Source organism: Thermobia domestica, chromosome 6 (genome assembly GCF_964235325.1).
Source record: "Thermobia domestica chromosome 6, izTheDome1.hap1.1, whole genome shotgun sequence".
Lineage (NCBI taxonomy): Eukaryota > Metazoa > Arthropoda > Insecta > Zygentoma > Lepismatidae > Thermobia > Thermobia domestica.
The window spans coordinates 57472174-57495578 of NC_137459.1; the positions used below are offsets into that span (position 1 = coordinate 57472174).

Here is a 23405-nt window from a genome sequence, read left to right on the forward strand (position 1 = left end):
TAACCAACTAACTAACTCTATGGCTTATGGAATCCGGAAGTCCAATGCCGCATTCACAAAAGCTCTCCATTGACTCCTATCCTTAGCCAACTGGATCCAGTTTCTACTTCCTACAGCAAAATCAATCTTAATATTGTCCTCCCTCCCATCTGCGCCTAGGTCTTCCTAATGGTTGTTTTCCGATTGGTCTTCCAATTAAAACTTTGAAAGCGTTCCTACTTTCTTCCATTCTAGCTATATGAACAGCTCACCTGAGCCTCCTAGACTTGATGACCCTAAGAAGGTTTGGTAAACGGTATAAATTATGCAGTTCTCGTTATGAAGTTTCCGCCATTCCCGATTCCCGTTCCTTTTGGTTCCGAATATTCGAATCAGAATTTTATTCTCAAATAGTTCCAATCTTCGCTCTTTCCTGAAAGTACGCGACTATGTTTCGTAACCATACAGTACAACAGGCATAGTTATCGTTTTACATATTTTAAGCTTCAAATTCCTCGACACAATTCCTGATGACAAATACAATATACGATGAAAAATATACAATATACAATATTTGATAGAATATGCGATGAATAATGTCGTTGTGCTTAAACAACCTTAGAACAACACAGACGACAAAAAAGACAACCAAATTATGGTTTAGTGAAACAGTAAGAAAAAACGGAAAATATTATGTATACAATAATTACAAAGTATTTCAAATTAATGTATACATTCATTAAGCAAAATATCTGACGAAGTACACACTAAAATTTGGATAAGAGCACAGTTGCATCTTTGATTCGTAATTGCAAGGTCTTAGGTTTAAATTCGACGGGAAGTATTCTGATTGGAGATTTTCACTAGTTTCTCTCAGTCTTATTGGACAAATGGGAGAAGAGTAGCAATTTCCTTCAACAATTACCTTTCATCTTTCCCTGTTAATGTTATTCTATAAAAAAATTAGAAACTATATGTAGGCGTCCATTTATTAGTAAGTAGTTCCCTCAATACTCTAAAATAATCGGTATAATAAATTATATTTTCTGAAAACATAATTTTTCTTTAGCGCTGATAGCGATTTATCAAACGCTATTTTTTTCCCTTAAGTACGCTCGAACAATGTATTTTATCTTTGAGAATAGACATGCACATCATAATGTAACAGAACTTTTATTTCTTCTTCTAATCCCCTAAAATTAATTGCAAACCGTATTTAAACTTATATCTTTAAATGTCACTAAGCGCAATTTGTCAATGAATTTATGCAAAGCAGGTTCTACCGAGCAAATATAAAATAACATTTCTTTTTTCTTTTTCTCTTTTTCAGTCTCCAGTGTGTTCTTACGGAAATTACCATTAGTGGCAAAACTAGTTCTGGACCGTAGATTTGGAAAGAAGGAGCGAGAGGTAGAGACAAACAGATAGAAAAGAGAGGAATTAACCTTAATTGAAACCCTCAGACGTGTAAGCAACCACCCACTTTTTTGATGACGTTTATAGTTTCCATGGTTACAGTTCTCAGACCGTCCATTGAATGTGTTGCATATGACAGGCTTTCATACATTAAAAAAAAAAAAGCTATCAACATAGACAGCTTCCTTTCTGTTTTGTATTGTTATTATTATTATTGTTATTATTCGGCCATTGTTTACTAGTTCTAATGTAGTATGTAACCATATTATTTTGGTTCCGACAGCTATATGTTTCCAAGCTATATGTCCCCAGTATTACGCTCTAAATACATATAAAAAAGAAACACATAAGGTAATGCAACGTTTGTTAATAGAGAAAACATGAGGTATTAAACGCCACAAATGGACACTTAATGTTTCTGGTTCACACACAACATGTCGTATATTTGTCATCATACCACTAAAGCTTTCATTTAATAGTCACTCCCGCGAGAGTTGCTGTCATTTAAATGCTCATTTCTGATTTTAAGAATATATTGGAGGGATTCACCGCTTTTATTTACAATTTACGCGGATCTAAAAATGTTAAAAGCAAACAGGTCGCGTTAAGCCGAGAAGAAACTACATAGTATTTTCTGTTTGGGAATAAAATAAATATAGATTCCGCACCTTTATATTTGATATAATCGTTACAAATTGCAGTTTTTCTTTTATTAAAAAAAAAGAAAAGCAACCGAAGTTAGTTTCATATAAATTAAATTGATTTTATACGGTTATCATCAAAATAAGTGATCTTTTGTTTCAGGTTGTAAAACTACGGTAGATTTCTAAACCACAGGGCTTCAATATTCAATAGCAGACATGATACATCTATCCCTTCCGGTTTCAGAAGAATAAATGACCTTAATCCGTAACCAGAAATCGTTTCTTGCTACCGATTATGGCTTTCCCTCTATAAGGATCGTTATTGAAACCGCAGTTGGTAGTAGAATTCAAGATTCCGATTCGGTAGCGTAGCACTTTACAGACCAAATTAAAATGCTGCCACTTTTTTACTATTACAAAGACGAACCTCTAACACTTAATTCATTATGTGTCGCCTAAGATTGTCATTAAAACAAATTTGGGGGGAGCGCGATGGCTCAGTGATAGAGTATACACTTCTGATACTAAGAATCTATTGTTCGATTCCACTACAAGAGCTTATGTTAGACAATATTTCTGCGGATTTTAATTAGATTGTAATGGGGCACTAATTTCGACACAATGGTCCTGTTAAAATTCTTACTCATTTCCTTTAGCTACAGGACATAACCAAGTGACATTAAATAAACATAGCAGATTGTTAGGTTTAAATCTGAACGAATATGTAACAACGTAGTCACCTCTGTAGTTGCGTCAAAGACATGCAACCGGTATTATTATCAATGTGCTGTCTCAGCTTACAGGTGCTGAAATTTCGTCCTGTACTAACAAAGTACGTCATATGATCATAGTATTCAACGCGTAAGTGCTTCGAACGCATTGCCCCTTTCGTCTTACTTGCGTTATTACTGTCATAGAAACCTCCAAATATTGATTGATTATTTATATTTGTGGCACTATAGCATCCCTAGTTTTAAACATTGTTTAATAAGTGTGACATTGTAAGTTTTCGTTCAACATGCAGATTTGAAAAAATGTAACAACCTGACGTAATGTCATTTGAGAAGATATTTCTTTATGGTCGTCGGCAACACTGCTAATCTGGCGGCATTGCAGAATATGTTAAACAATGTCCTCAATAAAAAAATAAACGTATTTTATCTATTAATTTAAAACTTATAAAGTCGTATCAAGATAATTGGTCGACAACCATATATATAATATACCATTTTTAGAACACCATACAGGGTGGTAGGTAACTCCATCGAAACGAACGTGTTATTAGTACTTAAAGGAGTATCCCTATACCTCAATTTCCTTTTTACAGTTCGTTTCGCCGATAACGGAGGATGGTAAAACATGGATATTTAGATAGTTCGCATACTAGTTCCTTTGTAATTCCTTAAACCGCTTGGGATCGGTCCTGTAGTTTCTAAGTTTCGGCGGTTCATAACTCTGAAAGGAGACGTTTTTCGTCCCATTTTTATTAGAACTTTTTCCTTTCATTTCATATGAGGAATCACATCTCAAAGTTTGTCGGTGGAGTTACTTACCACCCTGTATATTCAGAAGACATCTGCCTTACTGTCTACTTCTAAATGATGCCCCTACACGGTAAAGTACAAATTTGTGATTCGAAAAAGCTAATTGTGTTGGCAATTAAAATTGCAAATGATTAAAATGTTTAATTTGTTTCCGCATTCAACACATGTTTCACGTTATGTATCGAAAAGTTTGCAACACTGATCTGCGTTTAGCATCTCTTTAGTCTTTATTTTCATTGTCGCTTCCAATCATGATATCCAATTTAGGTCATTCTATTTACAAAAACATAACTTTGTCTTGGGGTGGCAACACTGTTCATACAGTGATGTTCGTGAATACACGGGTAGGTGTCCTCATTTCTCTAGTTGATTCGTGCAAAGTTTCGTTTCTCTGTCTTTTTTTAGTTTCTCCGTTATTACGGTTGGACATTCTAAATTATATTATAATGTGGAAACGTCATTTCATGCCTTTGTTGCCAAGTCGGCACAGGTTAACGTACTCGTATTGAGCTGCTATTTCACTAATGAGTGTTTACGGTCACATAGAGTACATTTAGTGGGGGTGTGTATTGTAACATGAAATTACCTTATTTAAGGGCCACCGTAATATATAAAAACAATAGCCTTCGTATAAATACCCAGAGTCTTTTGTTGAGATATCTTATCGTTGACGATTACTTTTCAAGTTTATTTCCTGACGAACAGTTTCCTTTCGTTATTTTCGGAATACACAATAATTACGTAGCACAATTGTGCTGCTGGAATATTTACGACTCTCTTAAATTCATCATTTGCTAGAAAGCTAGTTTTCTTAAGAAACTTTACATAACAAAATGGTTTCGCATCCTAACAGTATGAAATGGCTAAAAAAAAAAAAAAAAATATTTTCTCTCTCTCAGCATTACTCGTTTTAATTTACGTTGTTCAGTAATTTGAAAACAAATAACTATTTTTTAAGTTAAGTTTTCCTTGTACTAAAAGGAAAGTAATTATTTCTGTGTTATGAAAAACATTGCACAGTTTAGTCTTTTCGCTGCTCTGATTTAATGAATCAAATTATATATTTTCTACGGGGAAGCAATTGGAAAGAGATGTAGCTAGGGCTAATGAGAACAAAGCATTCACTGAAATAACTTATTAGAAGGATGGATATTCAAATTCATATCTTGGAAGACAATCTCTGAAAAATGATTGATTTTAATTAATTAATTTATTTAATTAACTAGTTTCCAGACACAGCCTACGAGATCAATAGACTTATTCATAATCCACAACAACAATAATAATAATTGGAAATGAAGTGCAAGGAAGTCGGCCAGCTCCTATATTTAAAGACATCATCCCGGCATTCCTTGGTGGAACCGAGGAAAAAAACACTGGGTAAACTTCAGCCAATATGGCCAGCCACCAGATTCGAACCCAAGATATCAAAATTTAGAAAGAAGAAAAGTGGACCCGAGTAGCACCGTTGCTAACACTCTCGTCTTTGGTGTGAGCCGTCCAGGGTTCGTTTCCCGGAACTTTCTCTTGTAAGTGATTGCCGAGGGACGTCTTCCGTTATACTTGATGCATTCAAAGGGCCGCGGTGGCTCAGTGGTAGTGTTCACATCTGGTGCATGGGGTCCGTGGTTCGATTCCAGCTCGCGCCAATTGAACTTTGTGGTGGACAAACACCGTGTGCGTGGGTTTCCTCGGGTCTCCCGTTTCCTCCCACTTTCTTCATTCCACCATTTGATTCATTGCTCATCATCATCGTCTCCCCTTAACCTAGCCTGCATAATCGTGGGACGTAAAACTCAAAGATTACGTGATGAGTTCAAATGGCCATAATGCCGGAAGCCAGAAATATAATTTCTAATTCCTAATTCGAAGCAATAAAGCTAACCACTAGCCTACGCCCGCTAAACAACAAGTCAAAGCTGCAAACTTCCGTATCTCTAGTAATTTAAGAGCTCAATAGTAATGACATTCAGCATAGTTTGAAATAGATTGGATAATAAAGTCGCTTGTCTATGGTATGAATGCATTATCACCGAACTGTCATTTAGTAATTCATATCAAAGAGTACTGAATATGCAGTTTCCATCACAAATCTCCTTTGACATCTCCCATATGTGAAATGTTCAACCACTAAACTCACTCAGCGTGTTGTATATAAGCATAGAAGGTTGATTGGTCATACTTGTCACGAATTGTCGCTCCGCTGCCTGAATTCGGGATTTATTTTTGTCAGTCTAGTCTGCGTTCATCTTTTCAAGCTGATGTGGGAGTCAATTCCCTGCCTTAGAGGCTGTGAGAAATTTTAGGATGTAAATTTAAAATTTAAATTCAACGCACACTTTAAATCGTTCTTTACAAGCTACACACATGTCCAATATCAACATAGTATTCTAGAATAAAACTTTAACAATAAACTTATTTTTTTTTCTCTTTTTTTTTTCTTAAATAAAAGTACACTGTTGAATTTTAAGTTGTTAGACTTAAGAGATGATTTCAATAAAATTTTACAATTCAGACTGGTATAAAAATATGATAGTATAAGTGATAACTTTGTTGTTTTTCAGTACTAATAGGACTATATCTCTTGATGATTGTCGGGAATATTAACTTTAATCTTCTGCTGTCATATAGCTTTTTATTCTTTCTGAATGGCAGTCTCTCGTAAACTGTATTTGCTTGTTTTAGGAGTGGACTGAATTCACTATAGACTCAACACAGCAGTTACTATTTCACTCTCTTAAAGTAGAAATGATGTAGTATATTTGGTTCATAGGCTCCATGGGTTCATTGATGTAGTATATGTACGGGTGAAAGTTACAGTGGCGTAAATTATATTTTCTTGTTAGATGGTCACGATTGCTCAGTGATAGAGCGCTCATTTTCTGTGCAGGTATCCCTCGTTCGATACCAACTTTCACAAAGTGAGCCTTGTAGTAAACAAACACCGTGTGGGGGTTTTCTCGGGGTTCTCCTGTTTCCTCCAATTCATTAATTCCACCATCATCATGTGTATCGTCACCACCGTCTCCTTTAACCTCGGTGAATAATCGTGGAGTGTTAATTTTTTTTAAGAAATCTTGTCTGACTAACACCACTTTTCTTATAAACAAAACAGTTGTTTCCTTTATCACTAAAACCTTTACAGATATCTGTTGAAACCTGCTTTTTTCAGAATGAAGATCTCACTTACTTCACATTTTGTGTTAACAAGTAGACTTATCAAGATTTGATTTTTGCCATGTAAGTGGGTTCCTGTCACCACAACATAGGCCGTCCTCAGGTTGCGGGTTAAGGAGGTCTATAGATAGAGGTTAGCTGTGAATATATTGGATAAGCAGTAGGGGACAGAGGCAAGAGGTGGTCGTCCTGCTTGGCTGTTTGCCGTGAAGCTAACAGCCATATCTTGTAAAAACATTCTCATTCAGAAACATTCAAAGGAATTCGGACCAGGACTGATGACTTGGCACGACCTCAGCAAAGTAAAATGGACATGAGATTTAGAACATGGAACGTAAGAAGTCTATAGGACAAGCACATTAAACTCCACAACAAATAAGTTAGATAAATATAAGACGTACTGTATTACCCGTCGCACGAGTCTGTGCATTTGTTTTGTAGTGTGCTGTTGTGTTTCTGTTCTGGCACTGGTCGAAGGGGGTGGTGGGAGGGAAAGCAGGAATGGTTTTCTTTATTCCTTTACAGAGTTGCCAGGACGTCTTCCTACATCCTAAGTTAGTAGCTGTCTAGATATTTTAATGTTTGATTCTGTATCAAATAGTTTTACATATTCCTCGCAAAACGACTTGAAATATGTACACACTACTCTCACGCAAATTTGATTCTGTTCATATCCTTTTGATTTTCTCGAAAACCTGACCATAAAACAAATCTCAAGAAAAAAGTGCCTCTGGCGACACTGCTATGTTGCTCCTACCACTTGTAAACAAGGAAGTTAGTTCCCAACTTCGCCGCATGCAAAGAAAAGTCAGACGAGTAATACCTTTCAGGAAGTTAAATGGGAAGGAAAGGAAGCAGCACAGACCGGAAATTTTACGCTTTTTATGGGAAAGAAAATGAATATAACTAACTAGGAACAGGGTTTTACGTTTACAGACGAATAACATCAGCAATTAAGGTCATACCAAACGTTTCAGCCGAAATCATTTCTACGAATATAATAACAGTGAATTTCGTCGGGAAATAGCATGAAAACTATTTGCGTATGCAGTTCAAAATTTCTCTAGGTGTAAACCTACCTCAATACTACATGTTCTCAACACTACATGTTCACTTTCTTTTACTTTTAAACTAGCTTAGTAATTTATTATTTTATAATTAATATTAGTTTTCATTATGAAATATTGCAGCACTGGGAATAACATATGCACACAGATACAAGTGACGTCATTTATTTCTAATCGTGGGAAAAGCAGGTAAAAGTTCTTGACTGATGCTCTCAAGGTAAGTGAGGCAGAGAGCAAAATATTTTGGACCTAATAACGGAAAGAACGCATATCTACGAAGTTATGGTAGTGAGCATCCGGCTATAACAAAAGTAGAGGAAAGATTTTGGAAGAGAAGTGGGTTCGGGAGGAATGACTAGCTTCGGTCAGAAATCACACTACGTCTCAACCAAAGGATGGATTCCATGACGAAGTCTAGGATCTGCGATGCTATGAAGCAGTGAACCGCAGGTTGCACTCTCCGATTATCAGGGAAATTCTTCCCTGTCAAGAAGTGATCGAAATATGTGATAATAAGTAGGAGGGATGTCAGGAAAATACGATGAGGGAAGAAGGGTTTTGTACTGGAGATCATGGACTTACATTCAAATGTGTAATGTAAGCCTGCATTCAATAAACCTTAGAACTCTATGTTTGTCGACCATCATTCCTGGTTTCTTGCGTACATGCTTGCAGTGCATTTCACGCAGTTCAACATTGTAACAATAAATAGTGACTGTTTCACTTTAATTGAGAAAGAAATAATACTACCGTAGAGGTCAACAGTAGCAACAAAACCTGCAGTTGGGAGGATGGTTTTAAAATCCATCCTGGACATTGATTAAGGCCCAAAAAATGTACTGACGTTTTATGATTGTCGTTGAAGATCCATGTTTATTAGAAGTGACAATACAGACAGGAATCCTTTCCGGAAATCCCTTACACTCAGAGAATTTCACACCTTCAGACGGTGGTCCTAGTTAGCTGGTGTAAACTCATTTGGCAACCATGAGTTCTACTTTTTCATCTTACCTGTTCCTAAGATCCGCCATAAAGTATACCTAGTATATATAGTCTTCAATAGCACGAATATTTGCCGAAGGTCCGTTTCCGTTGTTCCTTAGAATCTCAGTAAGGAGGAAGGATAGTATGTGGAGAGGCCTGAGTATTTTGACTATGTGTCTGAAACAACATTTGAATTATTTGGATTATTTCGATGCACGTTTGAATTATTTCGATGGGACCATTGTAACCGTATGGGTGGTTCTAGCTTGATGTCAAGCTAGACTCACCCATTTTGATTCCGATCTCCTGCTAAACAGTAGGAGCCCAAAAATTGGGATTAGAGCAACTAATTAGCCCATAAATAGCCCATTATGTTGAGGTATTTTCCGGTCGTTTTACTGTTGGTGGTTGGTCTAACTTGACACGGGTTATATCACTGGCATTATAATTAATTGTGTATGTAATGTGTTTGCTTATTACATACTGCATGCAAAAGAAAAAAATACTGATTATACATGAATTAGAAACTCCAACCGGAAGTAGGCTCAATCTTGAAAATTGTGCGAGATATTGAAAAAAAATCTCCCCTTCATGGTACCCCTTGCCGATTTTTATCAAGACGTCTTTTAATTTTGTCTGTAAAGGGACATGTACAGATGTTGTGAGGAATGACAAGGAGATTCATGCTCACGCGTGAATGCTCGCCTGTGTAGAGAGTGCAGGTTCAGCTAGTCTATCTATTAAAATTAGCTATAAAAACTTTTTTAAGGTTAAATTAATAGGAATTGGTAGGTTACTCATTTATTCATCGATTTTCGTTTCAAAATTGTATGCTTTTAGAGTGTCTCCTAACCCTAGCCAATAGAGGGTTACGCCCTCTCTTTGGCACAGAATTGACGACACTGGTGGATTATATCATATAAGATGGTCTAAGTGCATTTTTATAAACGAATAGTGCTGAAAGTAATAATAAACAAAACATTAAGTGAGTGAATAAATATAAATATGCATACAAGAAAACAAAATACATATCAAAATGGTGCAGACATAGAAAAATTGATAGTGTAAAATGAAATGCGTACACGCCACAGTCACAAACATAGTGTTAGATACACGAATGCATGTTAGTTCTTCTGTCTCGGGGCGACTCGAGATTGATGGAAACATGGGGAAAGCCCAAAGTTAATATTGAATTGAGACAATGTGCTAAAATGGAAACAAATGATGAAGATGATCTGGTATAAGATATATATGAAAGATATCGTGTTCTTCAGCTTTAGGATGTGTAGATTTTATATATAGCATGAGGAGAACGTTTAACGGTGCAGGCAGGTATTTATGCGGTGTGTCATTTTCAGTATCAGCTTGTAAAGTGTCTAGGATTAATGGATGGGAGACTGGTAGGCGAGAGAGTATGTATTTCAAACGGAGATCTGCAAGATGTTGAATAAGGTGAGGAAAGTTGATGTGATCGTATGTCATGAAGTTCGGGTATGATAACTTTCTGCGATACACAAGTCTAATGGCATGGCGTTCCAGTATCGATAACCGGTCGTAGAACTTTGTTGGAGCATTACACCAAGCAATGTGGCCAAATGTTAAAATGGGCCTGAGGAACATTTTGTATGTATTGATTAAAAGAGGTGCGTGTAAACCCAAAGTAGTTCCTGTTAGACGCCGTAGAAGAATGAGCCGCAAAGTGGCTTTTTGCGTTATTTTCTCTAAGTGAGCTTTCCAACTTAATTTAGTGCTGAAAACAACCCCGAGATATGTAGCTGTAGGTGTTGGTCGAAGTGGATGACCTTATAGAGATACATTAAGGTTGCGAGGATTAGATGACCCTTGGAGCGGCGTTTTGGAGGTAGAAAAAACAATGCTTATGTTTTGGCGGCAGTTAAAGTTGGTCGCCAAGTGTTGCACCATTGCATAAAATTATTGAGAGTTGATTGCAAGATTCTATTGATCTGCTGCATGGTCTTGCCCAGAGCTAGGAATGCCGTATCGTCCGCGTATTGAAATAAGTACACATTCTGTATAGGATGTGGTATATCGGAAGCGTACAGTATATAGAGAAGTGGGCTAAGTGCAGAACCCTGTGGAACTCCGGAGTATGGAAAAATAGAATGGGAGGTGGCAGATACTATGCAAACATATCCGATTCTATTAGTTAAGAAGGTGTATATAAAGCGTAAGTAACTGATCGGAAGGTTAAGTTTCTGCAAATTTCGTATGAGCCCATAATGCCAAACTTTGTCGAAAGCTTTTTCCAGATCCATTAAGACGAGACATGATGGGAGACCCTTGTTATATTGGTTGGGGATAATCGTTGAAAGACGAGGTAACTGGTCATTAATCGAAAATGCGGGTCGAAAACCTGCTTGATGTGTAGGTAATAAATTATGTTCTTGGATATATAGATGAAGCCTTTGTACCAGGAGTTTTTCGAACAGTTTACTAAAGACTGATGTGAGCTGGATAGCGATAAGACGTTACATCATGTGCTGGTTTATGAGGTTTGAGGAACATGCAAATTTTGGAAATTTTCCAATGCAGAGGATAAAAGCCAGTGCGGAGAATAAAGTTGTAGACTGCAACATGGAACGTAAGTAAAGAAAGCGGAGCCTCTTTTAGTAACCGGTAGGAAACACGATCAATGCCTGGTGCAGTATTGCGTTTCTTATGAAGTGCACGTTAAAGTTCATGAGTAGTGATTGGTGATGTAAGAGGGGCTTTCTCATCGATTACGTCTAAAAGTGACGGCTACAGAGCGGGAATGGTAGCCAAGTCTATGTGGTTAAGAGAATGAGGTGATATTGCAGGTGTGAAAACTGTCTGTAATTGCGTCACAAAAGCGCTAGCCTTATCTAGGTCAGTAAAAAGAGGAACATCATTGTCCAAAAGTGATACGAAATTTTAGTATTTCTGCCTGTGAGTCTGTGGAAAGATTTCCAATACCGGCTTGGAGATGCTTCGTCGTTTAATTTATTACAGGCACTGATCCAGCTCGACGTTATATGCTACGAGATAATTACTTACTGTGCGATGCCACTGCCAGTGATGTCGAAGACATTCCTCGTTTCCAGTTTGTATTCACAAAAATGTTGGCGTGATTTTTGTACTAAAGACAGATATTGAGGAGGTAATTTAGGTTTAGAAGGGTAATGTTTCTCCTCAGGGATGGTTTGTTGAGCACTGGTATTTAAGATGTCTGTGATCTGGTTGACTGTGTAATACATTTCATTTTCAGAAGTTGGTGGGTGAAGTGTTGAGACCTGGTTGCGTATGAACTGCCGGAATTGAGGCCAGTCGGCTTTATCATAACGGGGAATAATATGAGATTTTAACTGCTTTACAGATGAACAAGCCTTGTTAATGGACAGTTTGATCGGACAATGATCACTCCCGATAGTGTCGAGAACCTGCCACTCACAGTCATTTACAAGCGATAAAGAAGCGATTACTACATCTGGAGTTGTTTGACTGGTTGGTCGAGTGGGACCAGGAAGGTTTTGAACATAAAGTTGCAGGGTGGTTGAAATAAATTCCGTAAATTGTTCTCTTTCCCTGTTGCTTCTGCTATGAATGTTTATATTGGCCATGATAATTACGTTTTTAAAATTACGAGCTATATAATTGAAAAAGGAAAATGGTATTGGATGCCCAGGGCGGGTATATATATATAGTTGCTACATTTACTGTGAGAGAAGGATAATATATAGAGAAGAAGAGATGTTCAGTAGCTCTGCAAATGTAGGAGGATTGTATTGCCGATAAGGAAGTTTTGGAGAAAGGCCAATCAATACTCCTCCTTGAGCGTGCGCTCGTGCATGATGGTAACCATATCGTTGAAGTTGATACACTGAGAGTCGCTCAGAAATTGTTGGTTTTAAAGCTGTTTCATTGAGAGCTACAATATCAACTCTCTCTTCTAGCAGGAGTTGCTCTAGAAGTACTTTGTGTTGATGAAATTATCGGATGTTAAAAAAGAGTAAAGTCAAAGCCATTATGTATACTGCCATGTTGATTTTAGACTGCTGTTTCTAGAGGTGCGATGTGTAAGTGGAGAAAATTGCCTGAATATGTAGCTGTAAAGTTTAAGTTGAACAAAGATTTTGCTGTTGAAATGGCAACACGAAGTACTTGTTCGCGTTGGAACGGAAAAACGTTCTGGAGTACTATTGTGATGAAACGAAGATCTTCTACAGAGAGAGGCTGAACGAGAGACTGGGTAGTGGTGTGGATTTGTCGAAGCTTTGTACTGGAACTGTGAGTTCTGGACGTTCAGGCTGCGCTTGTGGTTTACCCTTACAGCGATAACTGTAGGTTGGATGAGTTTCGTTACACGCAGAGCATGTTAGTGGTTGCTGCTGATTTTTACAAGATTTTGTTTCATGAGGTCCACTACAGTACCCGCATTTAGATGCGTTTGGACATTGGTGAGTAAAGTGAGAATTATAGATTTGACATTTCTCACACCGGATACGTAGAGATCCTGTCGTCTTGGAAGGTTGAACACGATGGAGTTTCTTATAGATAGGAGCCCCATGAGTTAATAAATAGTCTAAGCAAGTTTGATCTTGCGATAGAACGCGAACCATGTAAGTGGGGCCATTGCTATTTTTAATACGAATGCACTTGTTAATGTTGATTCCCTCTTGTTTGAGTTATTCAAGAACCACTTCGTCGCTTATTTCGGGTATCACTCCTCTGGTAACGACAGAAAACATGGGTGGTTTTCGAGGAGATGGTGGTTATTTTGTTTTCCTCTCGGTTTATTAGTTTCGCAGTTTTGCCAAATATATCATAAGATACTTTGTTTCGGAAAGTTGTACCGAAATTCGGCTCCTTAGAACGAATGATAAATCCATTCCGAGTTTTAACGATATTTTTCATGCTGGCTCGTGGTAGGTATTTGATGATTTGTAGAAACACCATCTTAGGATGAATGTATTTTGTGTCGAAATCAGTAAGTAGAAATGAAAAGATTGGTTCTTTGGTGTTGTAGAAATTAGAAGATGAAGCGGAAGCAGTGTCCATTGCAGAGTCTAAGTTGGTAGTCAGAACAGGAGATCGAGATATATCGCGAGGCCGTTTACTGGAGTGTGCAGAGTCACCAGAATCAGTACGATCTCTGGATCTAGTTACTCGCGAACTGGTTTGACTACCCCATGAGAGGTGCCTGATACGACCGGAGCGAGACACATTTTCACGGTCTCCTGCAGAAGAACCAGGAGCCAGTGGCCCCACGTACGGGGATAGGTTTTCTTATGCATTGGTCCCAGGACGAGCACAACCTATCCGTGTGATTGAATAGTATGAGAAATGAAGTTGAAATAATGATGAAGACGATGATATTTCAAAAATATAAGCGACCCTTCGAAAGTGTCAACTTTCGTCAATCCTCTAAACAACGTAGGTCTGCGATGCTCACAAGTGTGTATGCTACACATGATCCTCGCTAACAGATTAACAGTTGTAAGAGAGGCTGGGTTCAGCTCAAAGGTAAAGATGATATAAAAACGCTTGAACTCTAACCTCAAACTTTGGATTTCAAATGTTTGATTTACGGTTATTTGTGATTTCATGTTTAACACAGACAATATTTTAAAGTGTGTGTACTTTAAATAAATTAGTTAAATAATCTTTTTTATATAAAGTTTATGTTTTAAAACTATTGTTCAAAGCCTTTGTATTTTAATAAGACTCCTCCAAATTCAATGCAACTGAATTGTGCTGACATATTTGTAGTTCTTTTAAACTATACATTTGTGAACGTTTATATGTTTGCGGCCAATCATTTCGACAACGAGATCTCGGAAACTACAGGCTCTAGAAAGATCACGTTTTCACTGATGGATTGCAAATTTTGCGTAGATTGTCCAGTTCTAAATGAATATTTAAAAAACATGGCCATTATTTCTTTATTACATTTTTACAGATACACTGGAAGTGTTGAAATTTAAAAAAAGTAAAAAAGTAAAGCATTATATCCTACACATTATACATTCCAACACCACATAATTGTATGTAGAGGTTGCATATACTTCAGGTGTTTGTTTCATGGCCAAATTACAATGAAAAACAAAGGATAACAATTTCCCCAGTCTAAGACTAATCTTTAATGTTTGGAGTGTTTTGTCCAATGAACACCATATATCACTGACATTATAACTAATTGTGTGTGCAATTTATTTGCGTATTACATATTGCATGCAAGAAGAAAACACTGATCATACATGAATTAAAAACTCCAACTGAAAGTAGGCTCAAATCTTGCAAACGGTGCGAGATATTGAAAAAATAATCAAAAAATCTCCCCTGTACGGTATCTCTTGCCGATTTTTATCAAAACGTCTTTCACTTATGTATGTAAAGGAACATTCACAGATGTGAGGAACAACAAGGAGATTTATGCTCATATGTGAATGATGCGCTGTGTAGAGAGCGCAGATACAGATAGTCTATATATTAAAATGTTAGGTTTGTATATTTAACGCAATCATTTCGACAATGAGATCTTGAAAACCACAAGTGCTAGAAACGTGCCGTTTTCACTGGTAGGGCCGTTTTGAGCTCATAAGATTAACATCATTGCAGGTCGAAAGTACTTTGTTATTCAACGAGTATTGAAGTTACGTATGGCAGGTTGACGGACATTTTAGGCACTTTGCTCAATTTTGAATTGCAAAATCTATTGCATGCTGGCAACTTCAAAGGCCTTAAGAGACACAATGAGGCGTATTCGGACGGATAAGGATTTATTAGAAAAATATATTTCCACTCGGTATTGTGTTACTTCTACTATTTACTACAAACTGATTCCAACATCTATACATAGCAATTCGCTTCCTTTGTGAGTTTCCTATAGTTTACTTGTGTGAGTAAGGAGATATGCACAGTGGAGAGGAGATTCATGGTCATAAGACAACGATGCACTGAGTAGACTGCGCAGATTCAGCTAGTCTATATATTAAAATGCTAGGTTATTATGCTTGTCCCCAATCGTTTCGACAATGAGATCTCAAAAACCACAAGTGCTATAAACGTGTCGTTTTTGCTGGTCGATTCCAAACTTCGTGTAGATTGTCCAGCTCTAATGGAATATTTTTCTTTTTTAAAAATATGACCGTTATTTCTTTATTACATTTTTGATACACTGAAAGTGTTGAAATTTTTAAAAAGTAAAAAGCACAATATCCTATGAGTTATAAATTCCAACATCACACAGTTGTATACAAGGGTTGTATATTTCTCAGGCGTTTGTTTCATTGCCAAATGATAATGAAAAACGAAGGATAACAATTTCTCTACCCTAAGATGAATCTTTATTGTCTGGGGTGTTTTGCCCAATGAACAAATTATATCACTAATATTAGACCCTATAATTAATTATGTATGTAATGCATTTGCGCATTACATATTGCATGCAAAAAGAAAGAAAACACTGGTCATACATGAATTAGAAACTCCAACCGAAAGTAGGCTTAAATCTTGCTAACGATGCGAAATATTGAAAAAAATCATCGAAAAAAACGCCCCTTTATGGTACCCCTTACCGATTTTATCAAGACGGCTTTCAGTTTTGTCTGTAAAGCGATATGTACAAATTTTGTGAGGAATGACAAGGAGATTCATGCTCATTTTGTGTGAATGATGCGCTGTGAGGAGAGCTGCTCGGGCCGTGTGGACTTTGTGGTGGACAAACATCGTGCTCGTGGGTTTTCTCGGGGTTCTCCCGTTTCCTCTCACTTTCTTCATTCCACCGTTTCATTCATTTCTCATAATCACCGTCTCCTTTAGCCTAACCGGCATAAGCGTGGGACGTAAAACTTAAAGATTTCATTTCATTTTTTTTTATTTCTGCTGTGTGGGGAGCGCATTTGATTCCAGAATGTAATATTGTTGCAAATATTTATTTATTTATTTGACACCTGAAACAGGACCACAAGGTCAATTATCATATACTCACACAATATAGCCAGACCTCGTACACTGACGAGATTTTAAAGATTTCTTTTTGCTATTTTTTTATGTGTGTAAGAGGATTTGCTGACTTTTATAACATGTTTTCTTATTAAACAAACAAACAACGCAGTTGGAAAAAGGGTATGAAATCCTCCAAACAAGTATTAATTGTGCGTTAAAACTAGACGAGCATTGTGCATTAGAGAAGGAATTCGCGTTTCTGCTTTTGTACTGTGTTGTAATAAGAGAAGAGAGGAAGGAAAAAAACTTGGTTTACACGAAAACACGACACAGCTAGCTAAAGAAATTTGCGCCGCAGAAGGTGAACGCGCAGTGCACCTAGCAAAACAAGAAAATGATTTCAATGCTTCCGGCTGGGAACTATTAGATACAACTTTAAAGATCTATGCATGTTGAATACAAGTTACAAAATCCCGTGATGCATATATACTTCAATAATAGAAAAAAAATCATTTGTAAATGATAGAAGTGTTATTTCTAATATGACATGACATTTTTTTTTGTCCTTCATTTGATGTTTATTATTTTTAAATTGATCACAACAATATCATACACCACATGATATCCATGAAAAGCTTCTGATTTCACTCAATTTGACATGGTGGTTGATTTCATCAAGCTTAGTATGTATTGGAAATATTATGATGTGCAGATGTGTGACTCCTATAAGGGTCCTCAACCACTTTGGTTCCCAATCTGTTGCCTTTGTCACCAAAGTAATCGTCAAATTCTTCTAAGTAGTCATTATTATTTAAATGTATAATCTTGTTAAAATTGGTACGGGTATAGTCAGCGACAAAAGTATTTTTTTCAGTTTGATGCAATTAGTTTCGTACGTAACTTCAGAATGGAAGGACAATTTGAATACAGTTTTCAGTAAATTTAAAAAGAATGTAATTTTCTGTATGTTCCAGCCACACCATACCACCGTTATTCCCAAAATAAAGTTTACCAGACGGAAAGAACTTTTGTCGTTGACTCTACAATCTCCATTTAAACAGGACAATGTGTTCCACGGACTATGAAAAGGTAGGGCCCCAGGCTTGCACACAGGAGATAATCTGGTAAGCACTACACTATGGTCGAATGTATACCCACGGAAATGAAATAGAATCTCTAGTTTTACGTCCCACGCTTAGGACCCTGATGATAAAGAAGACGAATAATTAACGAAGGTGAATTGATAATTTGTTACTTCCTAATGGGCACTGCATTATATACTTTAATGCAGTTAGTATCGTCACTTGTAAGGTCAGACTTCAAATTGTAACTACTAGATGCTTACTTTAGTACAATTTAATATTTCCATTGGAAGCTGCTATAAACTCATATACAGTGCGTTCCACGAATAACGCTAAGGTCCACCTCCTGAAGAAACGAAGGCAGATAGAAACATGAAACCTTTTGGAACCTTCAAGGAACTTAAAAGGCAACATTATGCTGAGAAGGAGGGTCCCCCACAAGGCGAGCTAAAGGGGGTTACTGGGGTAACTCAAAAATTTTAAATAGCAACCCCCATCGTGTGGTACCTCGTTTGAAAGGTAATCACGAGTAAAGACCACTTGTGAAAATTGTAAGTCGCTAGCATGTCCGTAGCCAACATGGCGGCCATCCGTAAAGGACGGTCGAAGTGCGTTCAACGAATAACACTAAAGCTCATCTCCAGAAGAAACGAAGGCAGATAGAAACATGAAACCTTTTGGAACCTTCAAGGAACTTAAAAGGCAACATTATGCTGAGAAGGAGAATCCCCCACAAGGGGGCTAAAGGGGGTTACTGGGGGTAACTCAAAAATTTTAAATAGCAACCCTCATCGTGTGTTACCTCGTTTGAAAGATATCACGTGTATTAACCTGTTCTGGAAAGTGCATGTTGATTGCATGTCCGTAGCCAACATGGCTGCCATCCGTAAACTATGATCGAAGAAACATTGCAAACCTGTAAGCAGAGAGTAACATAGTATGATTTGGAACACACCTCATTAATGCAGGAGATGCTCGAAGTGCGCACCGACCACCTCCTGGCAGTAATGTAAACGTTGGACGAACTCCTCTCGAACACGGGTAAAAGTCATTACCAGTATAGAATGACAGGCATCAGCTATGCGTTGGCGCCACTCCGCAATGCTGTTCGGCTGCGTGCGGAACACTATAGTCTTCAAATAGCCCGAGAGAAAAAAGTCGGGTGGAGCAAGGTCTGGCGAACGTGCTGGCCATTCAATGGTGCCACGACGACCAATCCATCGTCGCAGAAACTCACTATCTAAATAGTCACGTACAAGGCGGTGAAAATGGGCAGGACAGCCGTCATGCTGAAAAACGGGCGGAATCTTTCCAAATTCTTGCGGATTCTCTTCCATTGCCTCGACAATCAACGGTGCAATAAAGTCTTGCAGCAGCGCCAGGTACTTCTCACCTGTTAATATTCCATCGATGAAGAGGGGCCCGATTATGTGATTACCTAAGATACCCGCCCAGACATTCAGCGACACTGGGTGTTGAGTGTTGCCTTCACGAAATACATGAGGGTTTGTGTCACACCAATATCGGCAGTTATGCCTGTTGACCTTGCCATTCAAGTAGAACGTACTCTCATCGCTGAAACACACGTTTGTCAGCACAATGGTCCCATGTGCCAATGCCTCACACATCTGCTCACAAAACTCGATACGCATATCGGGATCATGTTCACTTAATTCCTGGACCATATGTAGTTTGTATGGATGGAAGGTATGCTTTTTAAGATTCTGTATGTCGTTGTGCGTGACACACCACACGTTTGAGCCACAGTTGTTATGGACTGTTGAGGATGCACATTCAGCTCCGCCAACACTTGTATCTGTGTTTCTTCCGTAGCAACACTAGGGTTTCGAGGCTCTGGGGCATTGGTCACACTGCCTGTCGTAAAGAATTTGATTAATAAATGGCGTACAGAAGAAACACTAATTGGGTTGCGCACATTCTGTTCATTGAACAACCGTGCTGTTGCACTGTACGAACGATTCGTAGCACCAAAGAGTAACACAATTTCAATTCTCTGTTCAAGAGACCACATTAAGTATGCAATGTAGGATGGTCAAACGCACCAGCACAAACACACGTCTACGTCCTTCAGACCTACTGTTCCGGGTTGTAATGTAGCACACTGTTGGTCGGAAAAGCACATCTGATAGTGGTGCACGAGTAAACAGAGTAGCTTTGCTAAAGTACGTGTGTCCAACACCAAAGCGCCACCACGGGCAACTCGTCGTCATTAACTACATCTCCTCGTCCGTAATGGTAAAGTGTTGGTTCAGTACACGTGCGGTCCGGGATTCGAGCCTCGGAGGGTTTAGATTTTTCAATAATAGTATAGTACTCTCTTTTCTATCGGATTCAGTTCAATTTGCATGTTTTGTGTTTGCAATACTGTTATAGTGTTAGTTGTGTGGTATGTGTATTGTGCATTCGTTCCGAACTAGACCTACGTTAGACTTTAGAGTTTGTTGTGGACACGGTCTGGTCTCTATACGCGATTACTTTTCCAGCGAGGTACCACACGATGGGGGTTGCTATTCAAAATTTTTGAGTTACCCCCAGTAACCCCCTTTAGCCCCCCTTGTGGGGGATTCTCCTTCTCAGCATAATGTTGCCTTTTAAGTTCCTTGAAGGTTCCAAAAGGTTTCGTGTTTCTATCTGCCTTCGTTTCTTCTGGAGACGAGCTTTAGTGTTATTCGTTGAACGCACTTCGACCGTCCTTTACGGATGGCCGCCATGTTGGCTACGGACATGCTAGCGACTTACAATTTTCACAAGTGGTCTTTACTCGTGATTACCTTTCAAACGAGGTACCACACGATGGGGGTTGCTATTTAAAATTTTTGAGTTACCCCAGTAACTCCCTTTAGCTCCCCTTGTGGGGGATTCTCCTTCTCAGCATAATGTTGCCTTTTAAGTTCCTTGAAGGTTCCAAAAGGTTTCATGTTTCTATCTGCCTTCGTTTCTTCAGGAGGTGGACCTTAGTGTTATTCGTGGAACGCACTGTATATAGACATCAAACAAGTACTTAACGAAACTTAGGAAAAGCTAAATAAATAAATAAATAAATAAATAAAACTTAACGATGCACATTGTTTGCAATTCTTTTCTTACTTTTACTTGAATTTCATATTGTTCCAGGTGAGAACATGCGCTCAAAAAAGTGTAAAAGCTTTTTCAGGCCAACTATGCAGAGTGACGTTTTCCTGGGTGTTTCTCATTCATACTAGGGAAATGTGGGAGTGGTACCTAACATAGAAGTCCAGGCCACTTTCCACCTTCCACAATCCTTTCATTCTCCCCAATTCCCTGATAATGTGATTGCTGAGGAACGTCATCCTTCAATCGTGACTGGCTAACATGGCAATAGATGCCGAAAACCCAGAATTCCCAATCCTAATTTCACATTGTCATAAGCCAACACTTATTAACGTGATACCCTTCTAACAATAATGAAATAAAATGTAGGATGAAATGGAAGAACCTCGAGAAAACCCACGGACAATGATGTCCACTACAATCTCACTTGGCCTAGGATCGAACCGGGGACCTCTACCACTAAAGTTGAACGCTGTACCAATGAGGCACCGTGCTCTTGCTTTTATCATCAAATTTTCTCAGGTACCCATTTAACAGAGGATATGTGAGACCCTCATCCAGTTGCACTATAATAAAACGAAAATATACCTCTTCGATCAGGAACCTGGTTATTCGAGTGGTAGCTATACGTCGTGATTCAGTTGTAGAGCCCCCGCTTTTGTTGCAAGGGTTCTCTTGGTTTGATCACCGGCCATGCGAGTTTGTGGTGGACAACATCGTCTCCAGAGATTTTCTCGGATTTATCCTGTTTCCTCCTATATGATCATTCTACAAATTATTTTATAATCATTCATTTATTCATCACCCGTCCTCTTTAGCCTAAAGGGCATAAAGGTGGGATGTAAGACACGAAATTTCATTTCATTTTATTTAGACTTCTTCTGAAATATACTACAGGGGTTATGATCAAAGAAGGTATTTATTCAAATAAAACAAGTATAGTTTAAAATAATAGCAGAACACGTAAAATTGAACATAGAATACAAACCGGAAAAGTTGTATAAAAAATAGAAAACTTCTACAAAATCTGTACTTCTTTGTTATTTTTGGTGGTGTCCTAGAATTATTATCAGATAAGTCTGGCACGCCTACCTCGCGAACAGGGTGCTGGGAATCATGAAACAATGTATTGGCACCCTTGCAGGTTTGCACCCACGTGGAGTAGCGGAGTGTCGATAGATTTCTGTTAACTGAAGGGTTGAAACCAATCGGAATTGGTTTCATGAACAATATGGTGGTCTGAATAAATAATCATGTTCAACTTTGCTACAATATCATTCACCGTAATACGCCTGTTTTCCCGTATCAACTCACCAACTCTCCTAATGTTTTCTCTGTGACTGCACAGACAGAGTACCCTGGGCGTGGTGAATCTTCAACACTATTTACATCCATTTTGAACTTATCTGCCCACTTGTACACTTGTGTTCGACTCAACGACGTTCACCATATTGCACTCTCATCTGACGGTGAATTTCGATTGGTTTCAACTCTTCAACTAACTGAAATCTAATGATACTCCGCTGCTCTACGTTGGTGCAAACCTGCACGGGTGCTGTCGTCTTATTTCACTGACTCCCTGCATCTTGTTTGCAAGGCAGGCCTGCCAGACCTATGTGACAATAGTTCTAGGACACCACCATAAAATAACAAAGAAGCACAAACTTAGTACAAGTTTTGTATTTTTTATGCAACCTTTCCGGTTATTTATTGAATGAATCTTGTATAGAAGGGTCTCTACTACGCCGCTTGATATTGTTGATGACATTTGACTCCACAAATGAAAATAAGGAAGATAAGACATAATGTTTAAGTGGTCATTTTCTAACAAATAGTAACGCCATAAATTTTGTTTTATTTGTAAAGTAGCAGTTAGGCCCCACCTAGTTTTACAGACGTAGTGACCTTTAAAGAATGTTGTACACAGCTAGAAAAAACATCACTATTAAAGATAAAGAAGTGCTTGAACTCATGAAATAACTTTCAGAAATAAGGAAGATTTAATAAGGAAAATAAATATCATGTTGCTAAACTTCTAGCAGATTTATTGTTATTTAAGAAGTGCAATGATGCACAGGGGCACACACGCAAACACACACAAAAGGAAAGAAATCGAGAAGAAATAAACAAAAGAAAACAGAGAAAATCAAGAGAACTCAGATGTTATCTCCTTTGATATATAGGATTGTTTTATACCCCGCCAAGAAAATTGCCTCTGAAGATAGAAATAAAAGTAACCACTGCGAGATAAGTTACGGAAAATTGGTTATTCATTCAACAACACGATTTGTCTATATCTATATATCGTCTATATCCCCTCTCCGCAGATACACAACTTATCTACTATGAAAGTTCACCCAGATAAAGTAAAATTTCAAATACTCTTAAAGTACCTACGTAGACATAATTTTATTTCAGTCTGAAATCGTATTTTAATAAATTAGGTTATACTTAACTAGGTTATTCTAACTTTGCAGGGAGGAGGTTTCATCG

The 23405-nt window shown here is 38.0% G+C and overlaps 1 protein-coding gene and 1 long non-coding RNA gene across 4 annotated transcripts in view; one reads left to right on the plus strand and one right to left on the minus strand.

Moving 5' to 3' along the window:
• LOC145688020 (uncharacterized) overlaps window positions 1-1812 on the plus strand; it is a 149472-nt gene extending 147660 nt beyond the window's left edge. The window contains exon 3 of the long non-coding RNA XR_014131829.1: window positions 1310-1812. This is a non-coding gene — a long non-coding RNA (uncharacterized LOC145688020). The remainder of the gene's footprint in view (window positions 1-1309) is intronic.
• The window catches only part of LOC145688018 (uncharacterized), a 553165-nt gene that overhangs the window by 367231 nt on the left and 162529 nt on the right, over window positions 1-23405 (minus strand). The window lies entirely within an intron of this gene.